The following is a 24,174-nucleotide window of genomic DNA, read 5'->3' as shown; positions in this document are numbered from 1 at the left end:
TATACATAATAAGAGTAGTAGTACAATACTGCAATGAAGGTTTTCTTTTTATAAATGAGCCCTCTCTGTCCTTAGTGCAAGCGCAGTTCAATATGCAACAGGCCCGGTTTAATCCGCGCACCGTTGCGGTAGGCAGTGTCTGTCCTCAGCGCATGCGCACTTTTTTTATCCAAGGCCCTCTTTAATCCGTTCTCCGCTGGGATAGCCTGAGCTGTCCTCAGCGCATGCGCAGTTGTTCATACAAGTCGCTCTTCAACCCGCGGTTCGCTGCGTGAAGTAGTATGTCTGTCCTCAGCCCGTGCGCAGTTGTTAACGCAAGGCCCTCGTTAACTCACGCACCGCTGCAGGAGGCAGTGTTTGCCCTCAGCGTATACGGTATTGTTTATCCAACAGGCCCGGTTGTATCTCCTCTCGGTTAGGCTGCTCAATACTCGGTGACGCAAACTAACAGTTTCATGTGCCTCAATATTCTCGGCCATAACGAGCAGGCATCACTTGTGACAAACCGCTGTTGCGCACGTGCGGCTGCAGATCACCTGGATTTCGTCTCGCGCGCGGTTTGTTGTCCAGGCAGCGCCTCCAGAGCCGGAGTCACATCTGCAAGGGTCCACTGCCCTCCCCTAGGGGTCCGGCCTCTCCTCCCTCGCCGCCTCTAGCAGAGCGAAAGCACAAGTGATCTAAGGTAAGACATGGTCTCGAGTCCACGGTCGAATAGCAGTAAAATATGAGAACTGCAGTGGGGGCGGGGCCTGTGGATGTGGGGGTGGGGCCTGTGGATGTGGGGGCGGGGCCTGTGGATGAGAGGGCGGGGTCGCCACAATAAACCCGCCCAGTCTGGGGGCATTGAATGATTCTTTCCAGAGTGCGCATGAATGCGCCCTCCTCTGCTGTGGGTGGGCATTCTTACCACCCACCACAGGTTAGGTTGTGAGCGGGCGGCCGTATGATTCTCGTGCACGCCGCCTTTGCCTGTGCGACTAGAAAGTGGTGGCGGCGTCAGCGAATGTTAGGGCGAGGTCAAAACAGCTAACCTGCCCAGACTGGAGGTATTGCATTATATAGGGAGCGGGCGCCATATGTTTCTGAGTTCGATTTCCTGAGTGCGCCGCCTGTGCGACCAGACTTTGGAACTCACTTCCTCCATACCTCTGCACTGCCACCTCTTTCAGCATCCTCCGAAAGGACCTTAAAACTCTTCTCTTTCAAGACACGGCTACCAATGACTGACTGTTTCGTGTTCCTCACTGGAGAACTAGTTTGTCCTTACTCTTCAACTGTGGAATGTGTTTTTTTGGAACCCTAATTGCTCCAACTTAAGTTTACATTGTGTAATTTTTAGCGGATTTATACTCTGTAAATATGTTACCATAATATCTAATCCTATATACTTCGCTCTATTGTAAAGCGCTCTGACACCTCTGGGTAAAGTATGCACTATAGAAAAACACATAAATAAATCCAATGCCCTGCTACCAGGTTATTGGAGACTCGTCGTGGCCTTGGGGTTCCCAGTCACACGTCCTCAGGTCTTTAGACTAAACACTGTTGCAGCTTGCAACTCAGAACTGTTCAATTCCTCAGGCTCTGGCGAGCTGCTTGTGGAGGCTTCAGGCATAATTCTGAATGCCGCCGTAGTCGCCGAATCTCAAGTTGCACATTCTTACCTTTCTCCTGGGCCACTGCAACCACAGACTTTACCTATTTGCTGACCGCATCTATAAACGATGTTTTTGACACAAGTGTGTTCACATGAGCATCTTTTAATTTGGCTGATCTGGGACGTGACCTGGGGCTTGCTGAAAATATTTGTAGGTCTTGCCTACGCAGTGCGCAAGCGCTGCTAAGGAGGAACCTCTTTGAATCGCTCAGGACTTTTGTTTAAATTTGTGCATGTTTTGCACTGTTCTCTATTGGCACTCGTGCACGTTTGGCGTTTCCCTTGCGGGAGCGCCATCTGTTTTCAATTATCTCACTCGTGCATTCAAAACAGATGGCACTGCAAGGTAGGTAGCCCTACATGGGCCCATGGCCTGTAAACTAAATGCCACTGGTGGGATGCAGCACTGCTTGTGCTACCCACTTAAGTAGCCCTTTAAACATATCTCAAGCCTGCCAATGCACAAGACATCACTGACAGGATAGGAGGGAGGTAGTGCAACTATCAAGGACCCCCTGTAAATCTTCTAGTACTCCTAGGACAGGGTAAGAATACAATAGAAAGCAAAATTCCTAGGCAGTCTATAGGTTTAGACTAATTCAATAACTCTTCGACATAGACAATATGATAACAGGAGCTCAGTGTGGAAGTAATATAACAACATTAAAACATATAGAAAATTAATTTTATTCATTTTTTAAATAAAATCACGCGGAAAAGACAAAGCAAAATTGTGATGCATCATGATTTAGGTACAATTCAATTGTTATTTGATATAACAGAGCCAAAATTTGGTCTAAAATCGAAAAAGCACATTAATACATATACATAAACATAATTTGTAACAGTCTTACAAAGACAAATAGTATGAGGTGGCTAGAAGATGAATGTTCTCAACCCGCTTTTCGGCACTGTGAGTGCCTTCATCAGGAGGACCAAAACTCTTTCTGTATTTGTTAGTGTATCAACTTCAAATAGTGGACTGCAGATATAACAGTAACACTGGACCTGATTTTACTAACTCAAAAGTGTCACTTATGAGGATGAGTGTAGAAGCTGTCATAAGGGTTAGATGACCGTACGTGGCGCTGATCGTACAGTTACACAGTTTTAACGAGGTGAAGTCGCACAGGGACGGTCGCTCCACTCTGGTCTCAAGCTTCTAGTTAACATATCCTTGGAGATGAGACTTTGAGCGGTATTGCAAATATTGCGCAAATCTAGAAATTTGTTAAAAACTGCCTGGGGCCAACTCTGCAAGATGGTGGGCCTTGTGCTCTTCCAGAAGAGATTACGAGATGGAGAGAACCGCCATGTTCGAAGATAGGAGGGAGGGCCTGAATAGGCTCTGTAGTGTTTCAACACAAAGAACTGCACACCCCCTATAGTTAGTCCGGAACAAGGACAGGGAAGGTAGGGCATCTGTACACTTCAAAGGTATGCCTCTAGAAGTTTCTGCCCACTTCAAAGGCACAACTGTGTATGAAAGAAGGACATTGGACACCACCACTTTAGTACACTTCTGGACCTGGGGACACTGCCAGGAACAAGGAGTACCACTTTGCTGGACTGCTGCTGTATAAGGAACTGCGCCCTGCTGTACTGGCCTGCTGCACTCTTGTCTGGGGAAGAATATCTAGGCCTGCAACTCTATCTTGAACCCGGTACTCCAGTGTGACTCAGAGGGCTAGTCTTTTGGCCTCCTGATCTGAGCCTCCGAGCCAAAACAAGCTCCCAAGCAGCTCCTGGAACAGTCTTCAGCACATTACTTGCTCCCAAATGGTGCTTCTCAGGCCCTAGACCCTTGGCGTGGTTCAGTGGGCTCCTAAATCAAGCTTTTGAACTCTTCAAGACTGCTCGCACAGAAATGCAGCGCGAGCCCCTGCCGCCTATCTCCTTGCACAGCAAGCATCAATCGATGTGGAAGATCACCAACGCAATACTCCAGCCCGACCGTCTGCGACACCCGGCCTGCTCTTCGTGCCATGTCCACCACCGACATCGACACTCTCCTTACTCCCTGCGACCCTCTCCAATGCGAACGGGGCTCTTGGCTCAAAACATAAGGTAAACCTTCAGCTGAACTAATCTGGGGCTCTATCTAATTCACTTTCCATCACGATCAGCTTGAACTTTTGACTTTGACCTGGGCCATCATGACCAGATTGCCTCGGTTGGCACTATGTTTTTAGGTGCTATGTAGAAGTTTATTCTTTAAAAATTCATATCTCTGGTTCTACTGATTGGGTTTTTGTCTTTTGGGTTTCGATTTGTTCATTAAACTAAGTTCTATTTTTCGAACCTGGTGTTGATTTTGTGTCCTGTTTACGCTGTTTTACTGTTTGAAGTGTTGCACAAATATTCACACATTGCCTCTAAATTAAGCCTGACTGCTCTGTGCCAAGCTACCAGGGGGTTGACCACAGTTTAATTTGGGGTTTGCTTGTGCCTTATCCTGACTAGGATTGTCAAATTCTGAAAAGGAGCATACAGTTATAACTAGATTCCTTCATGAATTATGCTCAAGCATGTAATTAAACCACATTTCATTTGCAAACTATACAAAATATTGTAAGATCCACCAAATTAGAAAATACAGCACAAAGAGTCTTGAGATTTCTTTTTTCATTGTATTCTTTATTTGTAGTCAAATGCGTCAGCCAAGCCAACGCGTTTTTCGTCAAACATGGACTTCATCAGGGTTGGAATAGTCTTTTATAGAAGCTCACCAAGGTGCTATTTCTGTAATCAGATGTAGTATAGATATATATCTGATTTTATATGCAGAGAATAGATGTAAGAAAACAACATACAGCAAGAGAGAAAATGGGGATATAAAAAAGAGTGACTGTTGTAGAAAAGAAGAATGAGAAACAGCAAAGGAGAAACAAAGGTTATGACGTGCGTGTGTGATTAGGGTGACCCGGATTTACCAGGACAACCCCAGTTTTTCAGATTTCAAGAAATTTGGCTCTTGTCCCTGTTTTCATAGCAGGCTAGCTGAAAGAGGCACATTTTTATGCATTCTAAAGGAGGACTGGCTAGTTTCTGTTATCAGAAAGTAATTTAATTAGCAGGTGTGAAACTGTGGTTTAAAATTGCATTTTATTTATTTCCTTGGTGTTTCGATGTTGATAAGCTCTGTCATCCATACCCCTCAGTTGATGTAAAATAGTCGTCCTTTTAGTTTTTGAAATTACAGTTTTTTTGTTTTCAAAATCTAGTAGTCTTATGAGTGACCAAAATAGCAAAAGAGATAGAAAGATAGAATAAGAGAATGGGAAAACTAAGTAAGAAATAGACTGAGAGAATGAAATAGAGTAAGAACCAGCGCAAAAGAGATACAAATTAACATGAAAGTGACTGCAAAATCAAGGGAAATGTAGAATAGAGTGAAAAAGTCAAAGGTAGCATTTAGAATTTGTGAGATGATGGATATCAGCCAGAGATTATCACATATGATGTCCCCCTCATTCAGAGTGCTTAAAGGTGCACACTCTGCAGGGTGGAGAGTGAGAAAGATGAGAATGGAGAGCAAGAGGAAACCCAATGGTATCAGAGAACAGAGTGAAAAAGAGGAAAGAAAGAGGGTGATGCAGACAAAGGTTGAGAAGAAGAGCAAATAAGGCAAAAATAAAACGGAGACAAAGATGAGGATGAGAGAAGAACAGAGGGATAAAAAGAGCAGCAGAGCTAGCAGAATAGAACAAAATCAAGAGAGCGAAAATACAACAGACAGTGAGACCTAAAAAGCAAGAAAAAACTAAGTGAGAAAAAAAACAATATTGAAAGAAAAAAGGCTGTTGAAAAAGAGGAAGAGAGTTAAAAGAAAATAGTGAGATAATACGGGAGAAATAAAGTGAGAAGCTAGAAAGAGAAAGTAAGACCATGAAGGTCCACTTGAGTGAGGGAATGAGAGGCTGAAAAGGATAGAAGAGGGACCACATTCGTGAGAGACATGTAAGGCGAGAAAGTAAAGTGGACTGAGAAAGGCAGCAGAGAAGGAATTTGTGATGTTAACGTTTTTTTTCTCATAAACTGTCCGTATTTTTCATAAATACTATAACCAGGCGCAGGTAGCAATGTCTTTTGCACGGAGATTTACTAATGAAAATCGAAACAATTACACAACTTATAGGTTGTGTGAATAAAGAAAAATCTGCAATATTGTTCCATAAAAAAAATTCAGGATAAACAGTTTTGAAGTTAACTCAAAATAGAATGATACATCGACTTTCAGGACCAACTAGTTCTCACAAGGAAATACTGTCTGTAGACTGCTGTTTTAGGGAAACAGCATGCCACAGAGTAAATGCGTCCAATTCTGTGAAGTATAAATAGTACAGTAATGATGACCCATACATCACTTTGATTGCCAACTTGCTGCACTCCAAGGAGTAGGCAGTCGAAGCAGCTACAAATGGAGGCTGCAAAGATTGAGAGAGAGAGAATTGACTAACTTGCCTATGGCTTAACTGGAATATCCTATTATAATTTGATATCTTCAAGTGTAGAGGTAAGGGCCGAGGAGCACATTGGGTGTCAGTGAGTACTGGAAAGTGGATAGGATCACTCATCCAGTGAGGCAGTAAAGCCAGAGTCTCAGAAAATGCATACCACTACCAATGATCACATGTTGTGAGTTTCAGTTTGACAGTGCCCTGTCCAGAGTGACGTGAGGTGTTAGTGGGGACATAAAGCCCTCACTTGCAAGGCAGGCAGCAAACTGAGTGCACAATAACACAATGTTTTTCTTGCTAATTTCCCTCCCATTATGTTGCCACTTCATTTTATGTTTTAGAGAAAGTCTTGCGTGATCAGTAAAGACAGCTGGCAGTTTGACAGCCCTTTTAAAAGAAACAAACACAATATGTTTATATTTCTCTTTAAAGTAAGTTCATATTATCAGAAACATAATAGTGCCATTTCTATAGCTAATATTATATAATATATATAAATATCTAAAATGATGTATATACCTTACCTGGGAGAAGGCACTGGTGGTATATATGTATATGTATATATGTATACATATACATATATACCACCAGTGCCTTCTCCCAGGTATGGTATGTAAATGTAAATGTGTTTCGATTTATATAGCGCAGCACTTTAACCCAGGGGTCTCATGGCGCTTGCTTAGGAAACCCGTCCTGGTATTCCCCTGTGAGATACCCCGGCGGGGTATCCACAAGGTGAAAGCCAGGCATCCCGCCGCGAGGGGCCGTAGTGGAGATTAAGCAAGCTATTGCCCAGAGTCGCAGAGTGTGACCCCGTGAGTCGAGTAGGCACCGGAGCGAGAATTGTCGACTCCGTGGAATTTTGAGCCCGGGACCCGCCGAGGCGGGGAATTGAACCCTGGTCCACGGCCGATCTCAGCTTCCGGGTCTGCCGCCTCTAACCACTGAGCCACGCTTCTCGCTCTCTGTATATACATATATTATCTACTGGCGGTCACCAGTAGATAGTTATAGTTAGGACCTATTTTCCATAGGAAATGCACAACAATCTATCTATTTGGAATAACTTTGACGAATCTTCGCAAAATTTTCAAAACTAATGGCCAGCTCCGGTCCGCTCCTATCCTTAAGTCTCGGGGTGATTTGTCAAGCGGGGGCCGAGAAAAAAGGGGTGGCCCAAAACTTGTTTTCCCCTTGCAATTTTCCATAGGAACCGTTCATCGCGGCTACAGCCCAAACTGCTGAACGGAATTACACCAAATTTGGCAAAGAGATAGTCCTTGGTTCAGACTCGTGCCTTTTGCTTAAATGGTGTAAATCTGTTCAGTAGTTCCTGAGAAATTCACAATTAAAAGTACATATATATCTAGGGCCGCTGATCCTTCAGTGCACAAGCTTTATGCTAATTGGCTGTCAACACTCCAAACGAGGAAGTGTTGGCAGCCATCTTGTGCCTCGGTTGAACCGAGGCACAAGAAACGTAAATAAAAAAACACGAAAAGGGGGCAGGGTAGAAACACCCTGACCTCCTAGGCCTGTTCAGGGGGTCCCACAAGGCCCCAAAATTGGCAAAATCCATGCAGGATGTGCGGATCCTGCCGATTTAAAATAAAAAATGCAGCGCAGGCTCCTGCTCTTCTTTGGTAATTGGCCCCGGGGGCGGGGAGGCCAAATCCCGGGGGCAATATTTTAAGCTCCTGCTCAGTTTGTCTGTCCTTTTAAAAAAAATATTGTTTTGATCCTGCCAGAACATAAGTAAAGAGCCTCTCGAAGGCCCAGCCCGCGGCAGTCCTGCTGGGCTGGAGTCTATAGTCAGAGGTGGTGTCACGCTGTGGGAGTACACCTCGTGCTGCTCCCCCGGCGGGGTCATCCGCATCTCCTTCTGCCTGCGGTTACAGAACCACGCCTGCATCACCTCCTTCTCCAGCTGCAGGCTGTCTGCCAGCGACGAGATCTCCTGGGCGGCCGGCTTGCTCCGCCGCTGCTTGAACTGCTTGGCGAACTGCTTGAGCTCGTCCGAGGTGGGCGTCTCTTCGTCCGAATGGTCCTGGTAGTGGTGGGAGCCCATGTTGCCTTGGTCGGAGTTCCTCAGCACTGGGTGCAGGGTCTGCATGGTGAGGGAGGGCGGCGGCGGCATCAGCCCCCCATGCTCCAGCATGCCGCTGATGCTGAAGCCGGTCTGCGAGTACACATTGAGCGGCTGAGATGGGTTGTGCGCCGGGCTGGCACTTCACGCGTTCTGGTGGTTGGTGTGTGGCGAGTGGTGGCCGACATGGGTCGTGCGGTGCCCCTTGTGCCGCCGGAGGGCACGGACGGACTGCCCCACGCCTACCTGCAGAGCCTGCGGACCCTCTTCGAAATCCTGGATGACGGGCGGCGGGGCGCGGTGCACATCACAGAGATCAAGTCCCACTGGCAGAGGGCAGACACCCTGATGCTGCCACCCGGGGTGCTGGAGTGCTAAAGTTTCTGAACTGCACGGGGCCTACAGGTTGGGAAAGTTCAGGCTGCATAACAATAACCCGCAGTGTAGGAGGATTCCAGCAGTGCGCCTCAGTGTCCCACAGATCGCATTAGTTAACGAAGGCGCAGGGGTTGTAGGCACGAAAACTTGCAAATCGACAGACTCGCGCGTCCGCCATCTTGAGGTCAATGACACTGCAAGGATTCGAAATACAATGATTATGATTAATTCCCGGGACAATAAAAATACATGTCGAGGCTAAATATGAGCCCTTGCTTAAATTTCACCCAGTATTCTCACAAGCGCATACTGCGAGAAGACTGGCACAAACTGCACTGCACACGCTGTAAAATATGATACTGTCGAAATGACAACGGCTGTACAATTAGTCTTTGTTGAATGTGGTATTGCTTTTGTCTCCATTTGCGCATCAATGCATGTGTCCCTTAATGTATCCAATGGTCATCCTTACATTTCCTGCAGATTAATACAACAGCGCAGATCCTGTTCAATTTGCTGTTTTTGAGTTTAAACATGGGCATGCAGTATTAATTACTGAAATGAAAGACACCGCGGGGAAGATGCAGTAAGTGCCGTGGGGTGGGTTTTTATCACTGCTGTTAATTGACAGAATGCAATTTTATGGACTAAACAGGAACAGTGTTTGTGCGTGAGTCTGTGTGTAATCAGGAGTACGGGGAGGCAGGAAGAGGGCTGTAACGCAGTCAACAGATGTGACCCCCCCCCCCCCATCTCCCTGACCTCCTGAATATGGGACCACTCAATATCACCACACTGATCAACAACCTCCACCCGAGAGGTGCCGGTTACAATCCCACAACATCACACAACCACCAGCCGCAGCTCGACGGACCTGCCTGGTGCATGATGTTATCTTTTCAATCGTTTCGTCCTTTTCAGTCACAGACACATTCCTGTAAAGTCCACTTGTCAGGTTTGAGATCCCGATGACACGCATTATTTATATTGGGTTCTGTCCTGTGGTGCGACTTCAGTTTGGTGGGTGTTTGCAGTTAGCACGTGTCTTGGTCGCTCGCCGAGGTGCCTGATTTCTGAGGTCTATGCCACACAGCCCATGGGCCACATCCTAATCCAGTTAACACCTGCCTCAAATGGCCAACTGGAATTTTACCCGGGTTGCTCATTTCTGTGCTAGTTATGCTACCGGCACTGCTCTGGCGATTACAAGATGATGGGGGTCTGCCGCCCCTGTAGTGTAGTTCCTATTTCCCTTATAGGTTCTGTTAATTGGAATAACATACACTATAGGCTTGGCATAGGACTGAGGTCAGTATGCTCCTATTATGTGTATTAAACTTAATTACTGTGTACCAGCTAGCTCAGAGGCCACTAGAAACTTCTTGAAGACAAGAAGGGAATATCTTCTGGCAACCACAAAGCATAAAACCCACATCCCTCAGGATCGTGGAAACAAAATACTACTTTTCATTCAGTCACTCATCTCATAGGAGTACATAGTAGAAACAGTTGGGTGTGTTTGCAATAAAATTTATTGCACAGTTGTTATTCTAGTACTGGTTATATGTGCTGCGACAACTGTTGGACAGTAGCAGAGAATTATGGCCAGCAGTGCAGTTAAATTAAAAGGCATTGTATAGTTCTACCATTTTGCAATAGTAATGAACTCATACATGAAATAAATAATGCTTTAAGATAAAGACTATACCCCTATGATGCCTAACTAGATGTACCTAAGTGTACCTAGCATGTGTAGGTCTTAGAGAGCCAAGAATCCCCCAAAGATTTAGTCTAACCCCATTACCTTAGTGGGACTTCATCCTGATCTCGAGTTGGACACCCAAAGATGGGTGATGGACCTCTGCCAGCTGGAGCTGCGGCATGATGCAGGTTGCAGTGTCTCAGGCAGAGTGTCACCATAGAAGTCTCGCTCTCCTCTGCTTTGCTTGGGCAAAGGGAGTTATACTTATACCGGATAGGTGCCTTGGATTGACGCAAAGTTGGTCAGAGGAAGATGAGTTATTGGAGAAAGGGTCTGTTTCCAAGAATTTGTGTTCTTAGAGAAAGGGCGTGTTTCCAAGAATTTATTGTGACGTAGGTTAGGCACTGTTGGACATGGAGATTACGTATTTAGGATGGACCGTCTTCTGTGCCCAGAGCACACTGATCAGATCTCTGTTGCTCGTTATTGTGAAGGGAGGGCTAATCTAGGTCAAAGGCCTGTGTGAAAGGGCCTGCCTGTCTCTGACACGAAGGATTTGTGCCTCTGAGACTGAGTACCTATGTTAGGGCCTCAATTTCGTTTATACCACCCCAAATACTACAGCATTGCATGAACCCTGCACTGCTGATGGATTACTGCAATTACCGCCCCTAAATCACCCAATTAATCGTGCCATGGTGTTGGTGCTGGCTTTCAGTGGCTCGTGCAGTCGGATTCTGAAGGTTTGCCACTGGGTGTGGGGTGTTGAGAATTCACTCTCAAGTGCACCAGGTTGGTTTGCATGTTTTTCCCTTGTTGGTGCGAGGCCTCCTCTTTCCGAGGGGTGCAGACTCTCACCTGTAGCAAGATCCCGTCTGTGTAACTTTGAGTGGTGGGACTCAAAGGGTGAGGCGAGAGGTGCATTCTTATGTGTATCCTTGGGCACTCACTTCATCGTGAGGGGTGGGTGCTGCCACTTCCGCTAGCCGACGTTTGCGTGTTAACTTGTGGTGTGCCTCCTCACTGCGAGGGGCGCTGGCAGTCTCCTGAGGGATTGTTCATCCGAGGGGTCACCACATCCTCTCTTCGTAGGGTGGTGGCACTCTTAGGTTCAGGAATATGGCTTTCGTGTGTTCACCCGTTGGTGCACCACCTCATCCTCTGTGCAGGGTGGTGGCACTCTCAGGTGCAGGAATATGGCTGTCGCGTTTTCACCTGTGGCAGCACCACCTCATCTTCTCTACAGGGTGGTGGCACTCTCGGGTGCAGGCATCCGTCTGTCGCGTGTTCACCCGTGGGAGCACCCCATCATTCTGTCTGTAGGGCGAGAACTCGCAGCCCAACAGATCTGCACCTGCTGCCTCAGCTACCAGCGCAAGCAGAGCCCCACGTCTGCTAACTATACCATGTATGAAACCTATGTTTTTTCCAGTGAAATTCTAAGGTTTTTTAAATGCTAATTCCTAACTATAACGTGGCTGAAACCTATGGTTTTTCAGTGAATACACACACACACACAAACACACAAACACACACCCCCTCCCTATAGGTTTCAGGGACGTTATAGTTAGTTGGGCATTTCACTCGTACAAAACCACAGAAGTTCCCCCGTAAGTTAGTTCAGCTAACTATAACTCGTGACCCCGCAATGCACTGCTGATGACGTCACATATTACATCACTCTTGACATGGTCAATGACATCACTTATGACATCATCCAGTGACTGTGTGTTTCTCTAAAGTTTAAATATGTTTTATATATATGCCAAGGTGTATTGAAGAATGAGTTGGTGTATGGAGGATTTAGTATGTGCGTCACTGACTCTATAAGTGAGTGATTTAATGTGTCTTACTGAATGCATGGGTTACTGACTAAACTGTCTGAATGTGTGTATCAGTATGTCTGTTGTTGTGTAAGCTGCTGCATGTGTTGGTCAGTAGCTACAGGAGTGTCTTTATGGGTTATTGATTGGTTGCCTGAGTATTTTTATGGGAGACTGACTGTCTGCGGGGGTGGGAGGTGTGTGACTCTGTGCATAGATGTGTGAGTGGTTGATTCACTGGGTGTATTGGTTCAAGAGTGCATATGGAAACAGCTGTATTGGCGGGTGAGAGTGTGTACGGGTGTGTTGGTGAGAGATTGGATGTCTCAGTGGTACATGTCCAAGTAACTACATATTTAAAAGGCAGTGTATGTGAGACTTGGAGTATATAAATTACTATACGTGAGAGTCGGTGACTGTGAGAGTGGCTCTATGGATGAGTGTGTACTTGTATCAGTGATTGTATAAGAGAGTAAGTACGTGTTTGTATATGTTTGAATAAGTGAGGTGTGTGTGTATAATTGTATAGATGAGGAAATGGGACTGTGATTCATTCTTTGAGTGACTGACTAGGTGTGTGAGTAACTCTATGGATGAGTGGCGGTGTGTGAGTGTCTGTATAGGTCTTTGAGTGCATATGTTATGTTAAAAATTGATTTGTAAAGCGCGCGTACACGGGGAGGTTTCATGGCCCTAATTTGATTGAGACCCAAGCCTTAGAGATTAGTTCAAAAAAGCCCGTCGGAATAGCCAAGTTTTTAGAACACTTCTGAAGCCAAGGAGATTGGTGCAGAAGCGGATTTCGGAGGGAAGGGAGTTCCAGAACATAGGGGCCAGAGAAGAAAACATGACTCACTGTTATGCTTTAGTCTAAAATGAGGGATAGATAATAGCTATTTGTGGGCTGAACAAACATTCCGTGTGGGAGCATATTTGTTGATCATGCTATTTACAAATTTCGGGCTCCTTCCATTGAGTGACTTAAAAATAAGACATCCAGTCTTAAAGGCACACCGCTGTACAACCGGAAGCCAGTATAATTGCTTTAAGAGATGAATAATATGGTAATGTCTTCGCTGGTGAACAATCAGACGTGCAGCCTGGTTTTGTACCGTCTGGAAACGTCTGGATAGATAGAGGGGGATGCCAAAGTAAAGTGAATTGGCATAATCAACATGGAACATGACCATGGCGATTATCATTTGAATCCGAGCTTCGTGGGTAAGAAATCTACAAATATGTTTTCTTTTCCGGAGTTGGAAAAAACAGGTGGAAATCACTGACCCCATCTGAGGCTTCAAAGTGAGATCCTGACTAATAGCGACCCCAAGGCTCTTGGCCGAGCTAGATGGGGAGGGGGACTGGCCAAGCTCCCTAGGCCAAAAATGGGGTCCCAATGGATTTTTAGCGCTACCACCTGTTAAGACCAACTCCGTCTTATCCGGATTAAGTTTAAGATTGTTCCTGTTTATCCACTGACTGATGAACAGCATGGTAGATTGAAAGGCATTAACCGACCCCAGGAGTTACTGATGGAGAAGATGACTTGTAGTGTTGTATTGATGAGTGACTGTATGTATGAATATTTGTATGGGTGAATGAGTGGATCTGTGTGTAGACCTAAGAATCAATAAGTTGGTATGTTGTAACTGGTATTTGTGTGTCTATGGTTTCAACAATGGTAGTCTATATTTTAGAATGGGTGTATCAAAGGTTATATTACGGTCTGAGGAGTTGCATTGTATTATCACATGGATGATGTCATCAGTGATGTCATTTAAGATGTCATCAGTGATGTCATCGACCATGTCATGAATGATGTAATATGTGCTGTCATCCATCAGCAGTGCATTGGGGGGGCGCGAGTTACAGTTAGCTGAACTAACTATAACAGGGGTATTTCTATGGTTTTGTACGAGTGAAATGTCCAACTAATTATAACGTCCCTGAAACCTATGTTTTTTTCAGTGAATTTCGAAGGTTTTTGTCATTTTAATTTCTAACTATAACGTGCCTGAAACCTATGTTTTTTTTAGTGAATTATAAATGTTTTTTAAATGCTAATTTCTAACTATAACGTCTGTAAAACCTATGTTTTTTTCACTCAATATATATATCGGCTCGGACAAGGAGAGCTACAGGCTGTCTGGCCTGCTAGTAGTGACACACTTACGAGCTAACCGGATGGCTCACAGAGGTAGAGCTGCGGGCCCGACTGCTCGCTGGCGCACAGCTGCAACCGATGCACTGGTTTCTAAAGGCATAGCCGCAATTGGTACTAATCATGATCTAACACAGATACATCATCCTCTACAATATCAACAACACACAAAACAATGTTGTGTAATGGCACTTATTTACTCTTGAACAATGAGAAATGCTGCAGCATTTTAAAAGGTATTCCATACACTGTGACTGTGTCACAACGTATAGTTTTCTGTAAAAACTTGCTGTTTCCTCCCTCTCAGGGGAGTTTCGGTACCTCGTTTTGGCCTTCCATTCCGACCTTGAAGGCAGAGTTCGACAAGCTGAGCCGAATAAGAGCCTTATTGTCCCAGAAAGAACTTTCTTTCACTTCTGACCTTGAGACTTCTGTCCTCCTGCAAGTGGCCAACACAACAACAGAATGTCATAATCTTTTAAACACTGATCTCCCACAACATTTTGCTGAACTAATTCATTCTATTTTCAATGCTTAGCATACAACAGGGCTAGCTCATTAGGTCTCGCCCTGGAATTCGCATCCGAAGGATGCGTCCAGGGTCGGAGACTTATAGCTGCCTGACACCGGGGAATGAGGGACACAAAACTGTGACGAGCGTGGATTGAGCTGCGTGCACGCGCGTCAACATTCACGCATGCGCACATCACAGCCGCGCACATCACAGTCACAGCCACACCTCCTCCCTCCCCCCCCCTTCGCCGCCGCCGCCGCACCTACACACACACACACAGAGCAGGCTGTTCACAACACATGCACACGCAGGCAGACACTAGCGCACACATACAGACACACACTACACCTCCCCAGGCGGCCCCCCCCCCCGCCCGCCGCCGCCGCCGCCCCCCAGCCGCCGCCGCCCCCGCCCCCCCAGCCGCCGCCGCCCACACACGAGAGTACACGCACAGACAATCCCCCCGCCCCGCCCCGCCTGCAAGCTCTCACTTACCGGCTCGGTGTGCAGGTTCCTGGGCCGTCTTTTGGCACGCCGCAGGGGTCTCCTCACCACTCGGGAGCCCCGTGTTGCCTCTGTTACCATGCAGTCTGCCCTCGCTCTTTCGCCCGGTCTCTCTGAAGCGCCCCGGGACTTCAGCGTGAAGCCTGCATGTTTCGGACGTCCTCCTCGGCAGTTACTTCCTGTTTCTTTGACGAGCCCCGCCCACGTCCAAACAAAGGCTGCCTGACTTCCAGAGTGCGCCCGCGATGAAGAGACGGCCATTTTGTCAGCACACAAGCACCTAGCACTGTGTTTATTTGCATACTGGACTGTCACTGTGCTTTCGGTAACGACGTACAGCTTCGGAGACTGCACACGTTGTAAGCATATTGTGGTGCACGTACAACAGACAGCTGAGTGCATAATCAATCTATGTGAGCAAAGAACATGTTTTCATAACCCTTGCTATCCTTTCCATTTAATTGTTTTGTTCCATTATTTGATTACATTTCCTGATATTTGACAAATGATTTCCGTGTACATGCAGAGGATTAAGCAATTGCAGTGAAAGGACACGCTTATGATGCTATCGCTAATTCTGTGGTTTTATGTATGTCCTGGTGAAATTTCTGTTACACAGTGTAATCTCAGTTAATTTCTGGCATTTGCTTTACATTTGTGATGAAATCATGGCAATTACGTGATTACACCGTGACCAGATCAAGTAAAGAAGCTTCTGTTCGGGTCAATATCCCATGGCATAAACACAGGAAACAAGGTTTGCAAAGAGAACGTGTGCAGATGCTGTTCGTGCACGCGTGATTTTGCGACTTTTTCTTAGTGCAAAATATGTCCTTGTATCCAAGAATGAATGCGAGGATGTACATGGCAAAACAGCTGCCAAATGCTGGACCGATGTTTTTTTGTTATTTCGTGTACTTATTGAAGAATTCCATGTATTTTTTGCAAAAGAATTTACGCAAATATCGCACACTCCTAATATTATATTACATTTCCTATTAATTATCACACACCATTTGCACACAATTGCTAAGGTTATTCTTTCTGAAGGATTTATCTTCATGTTGGGTTTTTTGTTTTCATTATGACGGAAATGAACCTCAACTACGCAGCTAGGGCATGTTTAAAAAAAAATTATTTCTGAATGCAGTGCACATTTTGTGCCTTGCTTCTCTTGGAGCGTGGGGACGCAGAGCCTACATGGAGTGGCTGTATAAAGGACATAGCACCACTTTTTATTGAATAGAAGGTCAATATTTTATTAAGCGTAACATGAGCATACGTGCATAGAGGATGGGCTGGTGGAAGGCTGGGAGAGAATTACAGGCAGTGATGCGGAGAATTTCGCCGTGTTCGTTGATTACAGTTTCCAAGCAGCTGTGAGCACCAAGAGATTACGGTGCGTCCGCTCTTGTTCCTTGAAGACTCTTACTCTAGCGCTCTCTAGTTTGCTGTCTTGCCTGTGGGCATTTGTCCCCAGCCAGATTGCATCTTTAATCTGTGTGGTTTCTGCATGTCGTAAACTCTATCCCAATATTAATAGCTTTTTCGTTTTTTTTTCCTTTCTAATTTACATGCGCTTAATTTATTTCATGCCAGCCTTTTAAATCAGAAACGCGCTCCGATTAAGGTCCATTGAGAGCTTTACATTACTGTTGCATGTGTGAGTGCAGAGTGCGTGCAGAGTGACAGTGAGTGCAGAGTGCGTGCAGAGTAACAGTGAGTGCAGAGTGAGTGCAGAGTGAGTGCAGAGTGACAGTGAGTGCGGAGTGACAGTGAGTGCGGAGTGACAGTGAGTGCAGAGTGACAGTGAGTGCAGAGTGACAGTGAGTGCAGAGTGACAGTGAGTGCAGAGTGCGTGCAGAAACAGTGAGTGCAGAGTGTGTGCAGAGTGCAGAGTGCGTGCAGAGTGACAGTGAGTGCAGAGTGACAGTGAGTGCAGAGTGACAGTGAGTGCAGAGTGACAGTGAGTGCAGAGTGACAGTGAGTGCAGAGTGCGTTCAGAAACAGTGAGTGCAGAGTGCGTGCAGAGTGACAGTGAGTGCAGAGTGCGTGCAGAGTGACAGTGAGTGCAGGGTGAGTGCAGAGTGCGTGCAGAGTGACAGTGAATGCAGAGTGAGTGCAGAGTGACAGTGAGTGCAGAGTGAGTGCAGTGACAGTGAGTGCAGAGTGACAGTGAGTGCAGAGTGACAGTGAGTGCAGAGTGACAGTGAGTGCAGAGTGACAGTGAGTGCAGAGTGCGTGCAGAAACAGTGAGTGCAGAGTGCGTGCAGAGTGACAGTGAGTGCAGGGTGCGTGCAGAGTGACAGTGAGTGCAGGGTGAGTGCAGAGTGACAGTGAGTGCAGAGTGACAGTGAGTGCAGAGTGACAGTGAGTGCAGAGTGACAGTGAGTGCAGAGTGCGTGCAGAAACAGTGAGTGCAGAGTGCGTGCAGAGTGACAGTGAGTGCAGAGTGCGTGCAGAGTGACAGTGAGTGCAGAGTGCGTGCAGAGTGACAGTGAGTGCAGAGTGCGTGCAGAGTGACAGTGAGTGCAGAGTGACAGTGAGTGCAGAGTGACAGTGCGTGCAGAGTGACAGTGAGTGCAGAGTGACAGTGAGTGCAGAGTGACAGTGAGTGCAGAGTGACAGTGAGTGCAGAGTGCGTGCAGAGTGACAGTGAGTGCAGAGTGCGTGCAGAGTGACAGTGAGTGCGGAGTGACAGTGCGTGCAGAGTGACAGTTAGTGCAGAGTGCGTGCAGAGTGACAGTGAGTGCGGAGTGACAGTGCGTGCAGAGTGACAGTGCGTGCAGAGTGACAGTGAGTGCAGAGTGACAGTGAGTGCAGAGTGCGTGCAGAGTGACAGTGAGTGCAGAGTGTGTGCAGAGTGACAGTGAGTGCAGAGTGCGTGCAGAGTGACAGTGAGTGCAGAGTGCGTGCAGAGTGACAGTGAGTGCAGAGTGAGTGCAGAGTGACAGTGAGTGCGGAGTGACAGTGAGTGCGGAGTGACAGTGAGTGCAGAGTGACAGTGAGTGCAGAGTGACAGTGAGTGCAGAGTGAGTGCAGAGTGAGTGCAGAGTGACAGTGAGTGCGGAGTGACAGTGAGTGCGGAGTGACAGTGAGTGCAGAGTGACAGTGAGTGCAGAGTGACAGTGAGTGCAGAGTGACAGTGAGTGCAGAGTGACAGTGAGTGCAGAGTGACAGTGAGTGCAGAGTGCGTGCATAAACAGTGAGTGCAGAGTGCGTGCAGAGTGCAGAGTGCGTGCAGAGTGACAGTGAGTGCAGAGTGACAGTGAGTGCAGAGTGCGTGCAGTGACAGTGAGTGCAGAGTGCGTGCAGAGTGACAGTGAGTGCAGAGTGCGTGCAGAGTGACAGTGAGTGCAGAGTGACAGTGAGTGCAGAGTGACAGTGAGTACAGTCACTCAGCACCACCACATTATCACTCAGAACCACCACAGCACCACTCAGAACCACCACAGCACCACTCAGCACCACCACAGCATCACTCAGCACCACCACAGCACCACCACAGCACCACCATAGCACCACTCAGCACCACCACAGCATCACTCAGCATCACCACAGCCCCATTCAGCACCACCACAGCCCCATTCAGCAGCACCACAGCATCACTCAGCACCACCACAGCACAAATATGTTCTCTCAATGTTTCAAGCTTTATTACAAATGTCACAAAAAGATGTTAATATTTCACTTCTGTTCTTGGATTTCGTTACAATAAAATACACTGAACATAATCTTCACAAAAGTTATTTACAAAAGTTTAAGCTATTGCCATTATAAATTACAATCACTTTTATTAAGTATTAAAAAAAATTAAAAGCCATTGTTATTTGTAATATCAATACATCTAAGTCACGTAAATACAAATGTTGCATTACAAATGCTATAGGTGTCACATTTGCGAAAGTTATAACTATTGGCATTGTAAATGACAAAGCTATTAATTTAGCTATTTTCAAAACCAACACATAAATGAACATTTGGTGAATTACCATTAAAATATTTGACTTTTTTACTAAGATATTATTGTACTCTTTTATGCAAACAAAATTTAGATACTGCATAAATAACTTTAATAAAACATATTTTATATATAGCTTTTTATGTAAAAAAATAACTATAGCACAAAGCAAAAAACAATTGCCATTTACAATGCTAATAGCTCAAACTTAAATAATGCGAGACCTATTGCATTGCAAATGCTTGTTTTTTTTAGCTTGTGAGATCCAGCCTTGTAACGTTTTTTCAAACTATTTTTGGTGTGATCCCTGCCTTCATTCATTCTGTTTTCTCGAGTGTTTTCAGCAGGTTGCCCTTCTACAACCTTTGGCTGCTGGACCTTTCCTCTTGATCTGCATGCTCAGAAATGGCTGCTCCACTTGTGCTCGTTCACAACCCAGCCCCACTACAGCTACCCTGCAACCACACGCTTGACTATTATGGTACCTTGCTGCTTGCCACTTTCAGCCTGGCTTACAATTTCTCTTTCCGCTATCCCTCGTATACTTGCATCCAACCAGTGTTCTCATGCATGTCCTGTCCCTTCCAATGGATTTTGAATCTATGCCTCACAAACACAGCGTCGTCTGAACCAGATTTTCCCTTACTGATGAACCCTTTGGTGAATCATGAGCATGAATGCTCCGGTATGGGTATCATTGCATATGCCGCATGTACGGCTGCACATGATTTCCTGCAACTGAGTTACATCTAGTACCAAGCAAGTTGCCCCGCTGTGGTGCTGGAAGCACCAATAATCAATGAGCATGTTTGCTCCTTCGAATTGCTCAATTGGATGGCGTCTACTTTTTCAGAGGAAAAAAATTATTTCCTATTGGAAGCTGTTGCAACTTACTGCTCTTACACACTGATGGTTTAATTTGGCTGTGCCACATGATCTTTTTTTCTCTCTCACCATGGCATTATTACATTTTTCTGTTTTCAGCACTGTAGACTTTCTTCGCCTACTTCATTTTCCTATATTGGATATCTTCTCTTCTTGGCTCTGGCTTTTTGGACTCTGTGTTCTACTTTGTTCACTGTGCACTGGACCGCCCAACGGGGAGGGTTTCATGGGGATTACGAGATGCCAACGATCGTTGCTAAGTTAGCATGAGTTCATACCTTGCATCACAGTCATTTTAGCCGCTTTTTCCGCACAACTCTAAATGTACTAGAGCTTTAAGAAATGTTTATGGCTTTTTTTATTTGTAATTCTTTAGCATTGGCTACAGGAAACAAAAATGCTAAACATTTACAAAAAAAACCCATAAACAATTCTAAAAGCACTAACTCTAATGGTGCGAGACCTATTGCATTTCCAATGCTTGTTTAAGAAATGCCCCCGGAACCTAGCCCACTCAGAGGCCTCATTAAAATAAAACGAGAGAACCCGCGACCCAAGCGTGAATTGCGCTGAGTTTTTTTTTTTTTTTTTAACGCTTTGTTTGGCCCTGGGGTCCTTCTGGGACCCCCCTAAGCAGGCCTACGGCGTCAGGGCCTTTCTACCCTGCCCCCTTCTATTGTTTTATATCTCTGTTTCTCTGTTTTCTTGTGACTCGCTTCTACTGAGTCACAAGATGGCTGCCAACACTTCCTGGTTTGGAGTGCTGGCAGCCAATCAGAGTGAAGCTCGTGCTTTGGACTCCGGCTCCACCCAGATATGGAAACTTTTATTTTTCTGATTCCTCAGCAACTACTGAACAGATTTACACCATTTAAAAAAAAGGTCGCTTTCTGACCCAAGCACTACCTTTTTGCCAAATTTGGGGCAATTCCGTTTAGCAGTTAGGGCTTTAGCTCGTCGCAAAATTTCCGAAGGAAATGAACATGGAGAAAACGCATTTTGGGAACCCCCTGTTTCTCAGCCCCCGATTGACAAATCACCCCCAAACTTTCAGGATAGGAGCTGACCTGAATAGACTTTTTTTGGGGAGAATTTCAGGAAGATTTGTCAAGAGACACCAAGTTATTAGCAAATGAAAAAAAAAATTCCTATGGAAACTAGGTTCTAACTATACCTACTGGCGAATGCCAGTCATATATATATATATATATGTATATATATATATATATATATATTCACTGAAAAAAACATAGGTTTCAGGCCTTATATAGTTAGGAATTAGCATTTAAAAAACCATTGAAATTGCTCCTATATAGTTAGTAGTACTAACTATATTTCGCGCACCCGCAATCCACTGCTGATGATGTCACATATTACGTCATTGATGACATGGTCAGTAACATCACTGATGACATCTCAAATGACATCACTGATTACATCACTGATGATATCATTCATGTGATAATACGATGCACCTCTTCACCCTCTAATATAACCTTTGATACACCCAGTGTTAAACACAGACTACCATTCTTGAAACCATTGACACACCAATACCAGTTACTACATATGCACACACTGATTGCTAGGTCTATACACACATCCAATCATTTACCCATAGAATCACTCATACATACAGTCACTCATCAATACAATACTATCATCTGCACTCAAACACCTATACAGACACTCACTCTCTGCCACTCATCCATGGAGTTACTCACACATATAGTCAGTCATGCAAAGAATCAATCACACTTTCATTTCCTCAACTATACAGTTATACACACAACACCTTACTTATTCAAACATATACTAACACATACTTACTTTGTTATAGAATTACTGATACACGTACACAATGATCCATACAGCCACTCGCACAATCAGTGGCTCTTATGTATAGTCATTTATATATGCCAGCTACCCACACACACACTCAGTCTCCCATACAAATACTCGGGCAACCAATCAATAACACATATAGCCACTCATATAGCTACTGATGAACACATGCAGTAGCTTACACAACAACATACATACTGATGCACACATTCAGACAGTTTAGTCACTAACCCAAGTATTCAGTAAGACACATATAATCACTCACTCATACATTCAGTCATGTACCTACTAAACCTTTCATCCAAACACTTATACATCCACTCATTCTTCAATATGTAAAACATATTTAAACTTTACAGAAACACAGAGTCACTGGATGATGTCATCAGTGATGTCATTTGAGATGTCATTAGTGATGTCACTGACCATGTAATGAATGATGTAATATTTGACATCATCAGCAGTGGATTGCGGGTGCGCGAAATATAGTTAGTACAACTAACTATATAGGAGCAATTTCAATGGTTTTTTAAATGCTAATTCCTGACTATATAAGGCCTGAAACTTATGGTTTTTTCAGTGAATTTCAAAGGTTTTTTATATGCTAATTCCTAGCTATATAATGCCTGAAACCTATGGTTTTTTCAGTGAATTGGCAAGGTTTTTTAAATGCAAATTCCTAACTATATAAGGCCTGAAACCTATGGTTTTTTCAGTGAATTTGCAAGGTTTTTTAAATGCTAATTCTATTAGCGGATAGTGTTTAAATATCCTTGTGGGACCACCTGAGCAGCCCTAGGGATCCGATTTTTGGACCGGAGGAAGATGCTCTCTGATTGTGCCGTATTTCTTGCCTTCTGCCCCCCTGATTGTGCCGTATTTCTTGTTCTGCCCCCCTGATTGTGCCATATTTCTTGGCTTCTGCCCCCTGATTGTGCCATATTTCTTGCCTTCTGCACCCTGATTGTGCCATATTTCTTGCCTTCTGCCCACTGATCGTGCCGTTTGTAGGGCCTTCTGTCCCCTGATTGTGCCGTTTTTCGTGCCCCTGCCCCCCTGATTGACTTATCTGTTTGTAGAGCGCGCGAATGCCCAAGGGCGTCTTTGCGCTGAGATGTACTACTGGCTCTTGAAGATGTTAATTAGAGCTGTGCAGAGAAAAGCCAGGTTTTAACTTCCTTTCTAAAGGATGGGCTGATTTTTATGTCTAGCGGTAGTTGGTTCCAGATTCTTGCTGTGTGTACCAGGAAGCTTCTTTCGCCCCAGTTAGCTCTCTTGAATCTCGGGACCCTGATGATTTTCATTTGGCTGGATCTGAGAAGTCTATTTGGCTCATATTGTTTTAAATGGGTTTTTAGAAATTTTGATCCAGTTCCGTTGATAGCTTTGTATGCTAGGAATAGTGATTTAAATTTTATCTTTTTTGTAATTGGTAGCCAGTGCAGATTTTTTAGTTTGTGGCTAATTGTTTCAAACTTTGGTATTCCGAGTATCAGCCTGGCTGCTGCATTCTGCAGGCGTTGAAGTTTGAGTAGGATTTTCTTCCTGGCTCCGGCGCATAGGCCGTTCCCCTAGTCCAGTCTGGACAAGGCCAATGCTGTCACCACTGTCTTGCGCGAGTCATGTGGTAGGTAAGGTAGGATTTTCTTGATCATTTTTAGGATGTACCAAAGTGATGCCTGCTTACTGGCTTGGGCATCGAATGAGAGATTGGTGTCTAGAATGATTCCCAGGTTTTTCACATTTTCTGACGATTCGGGGCACCATCCCAGATCTTTTGGCCACCATGAGTGGGGCCATATATTTGTGTCCCCTCCTAGTATCATGACCTCACTCTTGTCCCTTTTTAGTTTTTGGCAGTTCATTCTCATCCATTGGCTGATTTGTACCATGCAGAGTTGAAATTTTTCTGCTGTGTTCTCTACGTCCTTACTTATTGACACCACAATTTGGGTATCGTCGGCGTAGGATATTGGGGTGAAGCCACAGTTCCTTATTATGTGTGCAAGGGGAGCCACGTATAACTTAAAAAGAGTGGGGCTCATCGAGGAGCCCCGCGGGACTCCGCATGGCAGGTTTGAATAGGTTTAATTTTGCTTCTCCCGATTCTACTGAGAAGGTTCTGTTCTCTAAGTAGGAAGCAATGAGGGCACAAGCTGAGTCATGTAGTTGTGCTGTTTTCAGGCGTGTTATAAGGA

General features: G+C 45.2%; 1 protein-coding gene across 5 annotated transcripts in view; it reads left to right on the top strand.

Moving 5' to 3' along the window:
- The first annotated feature begins 238 nt into the window (after window positions 1–238).
- Window positions 239–24,174, top strand: part of LOC147740924 (uncharacterized) — a 46,724-nt gene continuing 22,788 nt past the window's right edge. For 3 of the 5 annotated variants that reach the window (XM_086952216.1, XM_086952217.1, XM_086952214.1), the window contains exon 1: window positions 257–682. The gene's annotated coding sequence lies outside the window, so the exon portion shown is untranslated. Of the gene's footprint in view, window positions 683–3,699; window positions 3,725–24,174 lie in introns of those variants that run through there. The other 2 variants (XM_086952213.1, XM_086952215.1) reach the window with 2 other exon arrangements.

This window comes from Lissotriton vulgaris, chromosome 1_1 (genome assembly GCF_964263255.1).
Source record: "Lissotriton vulgaris chromosome 1_1, aLisVul1.2, whole genome shotgun sequence".
Taxonomy (NCBI): Eukaryota; Metazoa; Chordata; class Amphibia; order Caudata; family Salamandridae; genus Lissotriton; species Lissotriton vulgaris.
Note: the sequence above shows the minus strand (reverse complement) of the source record. Positions and strands in the feature narration are given on the sequence as shown.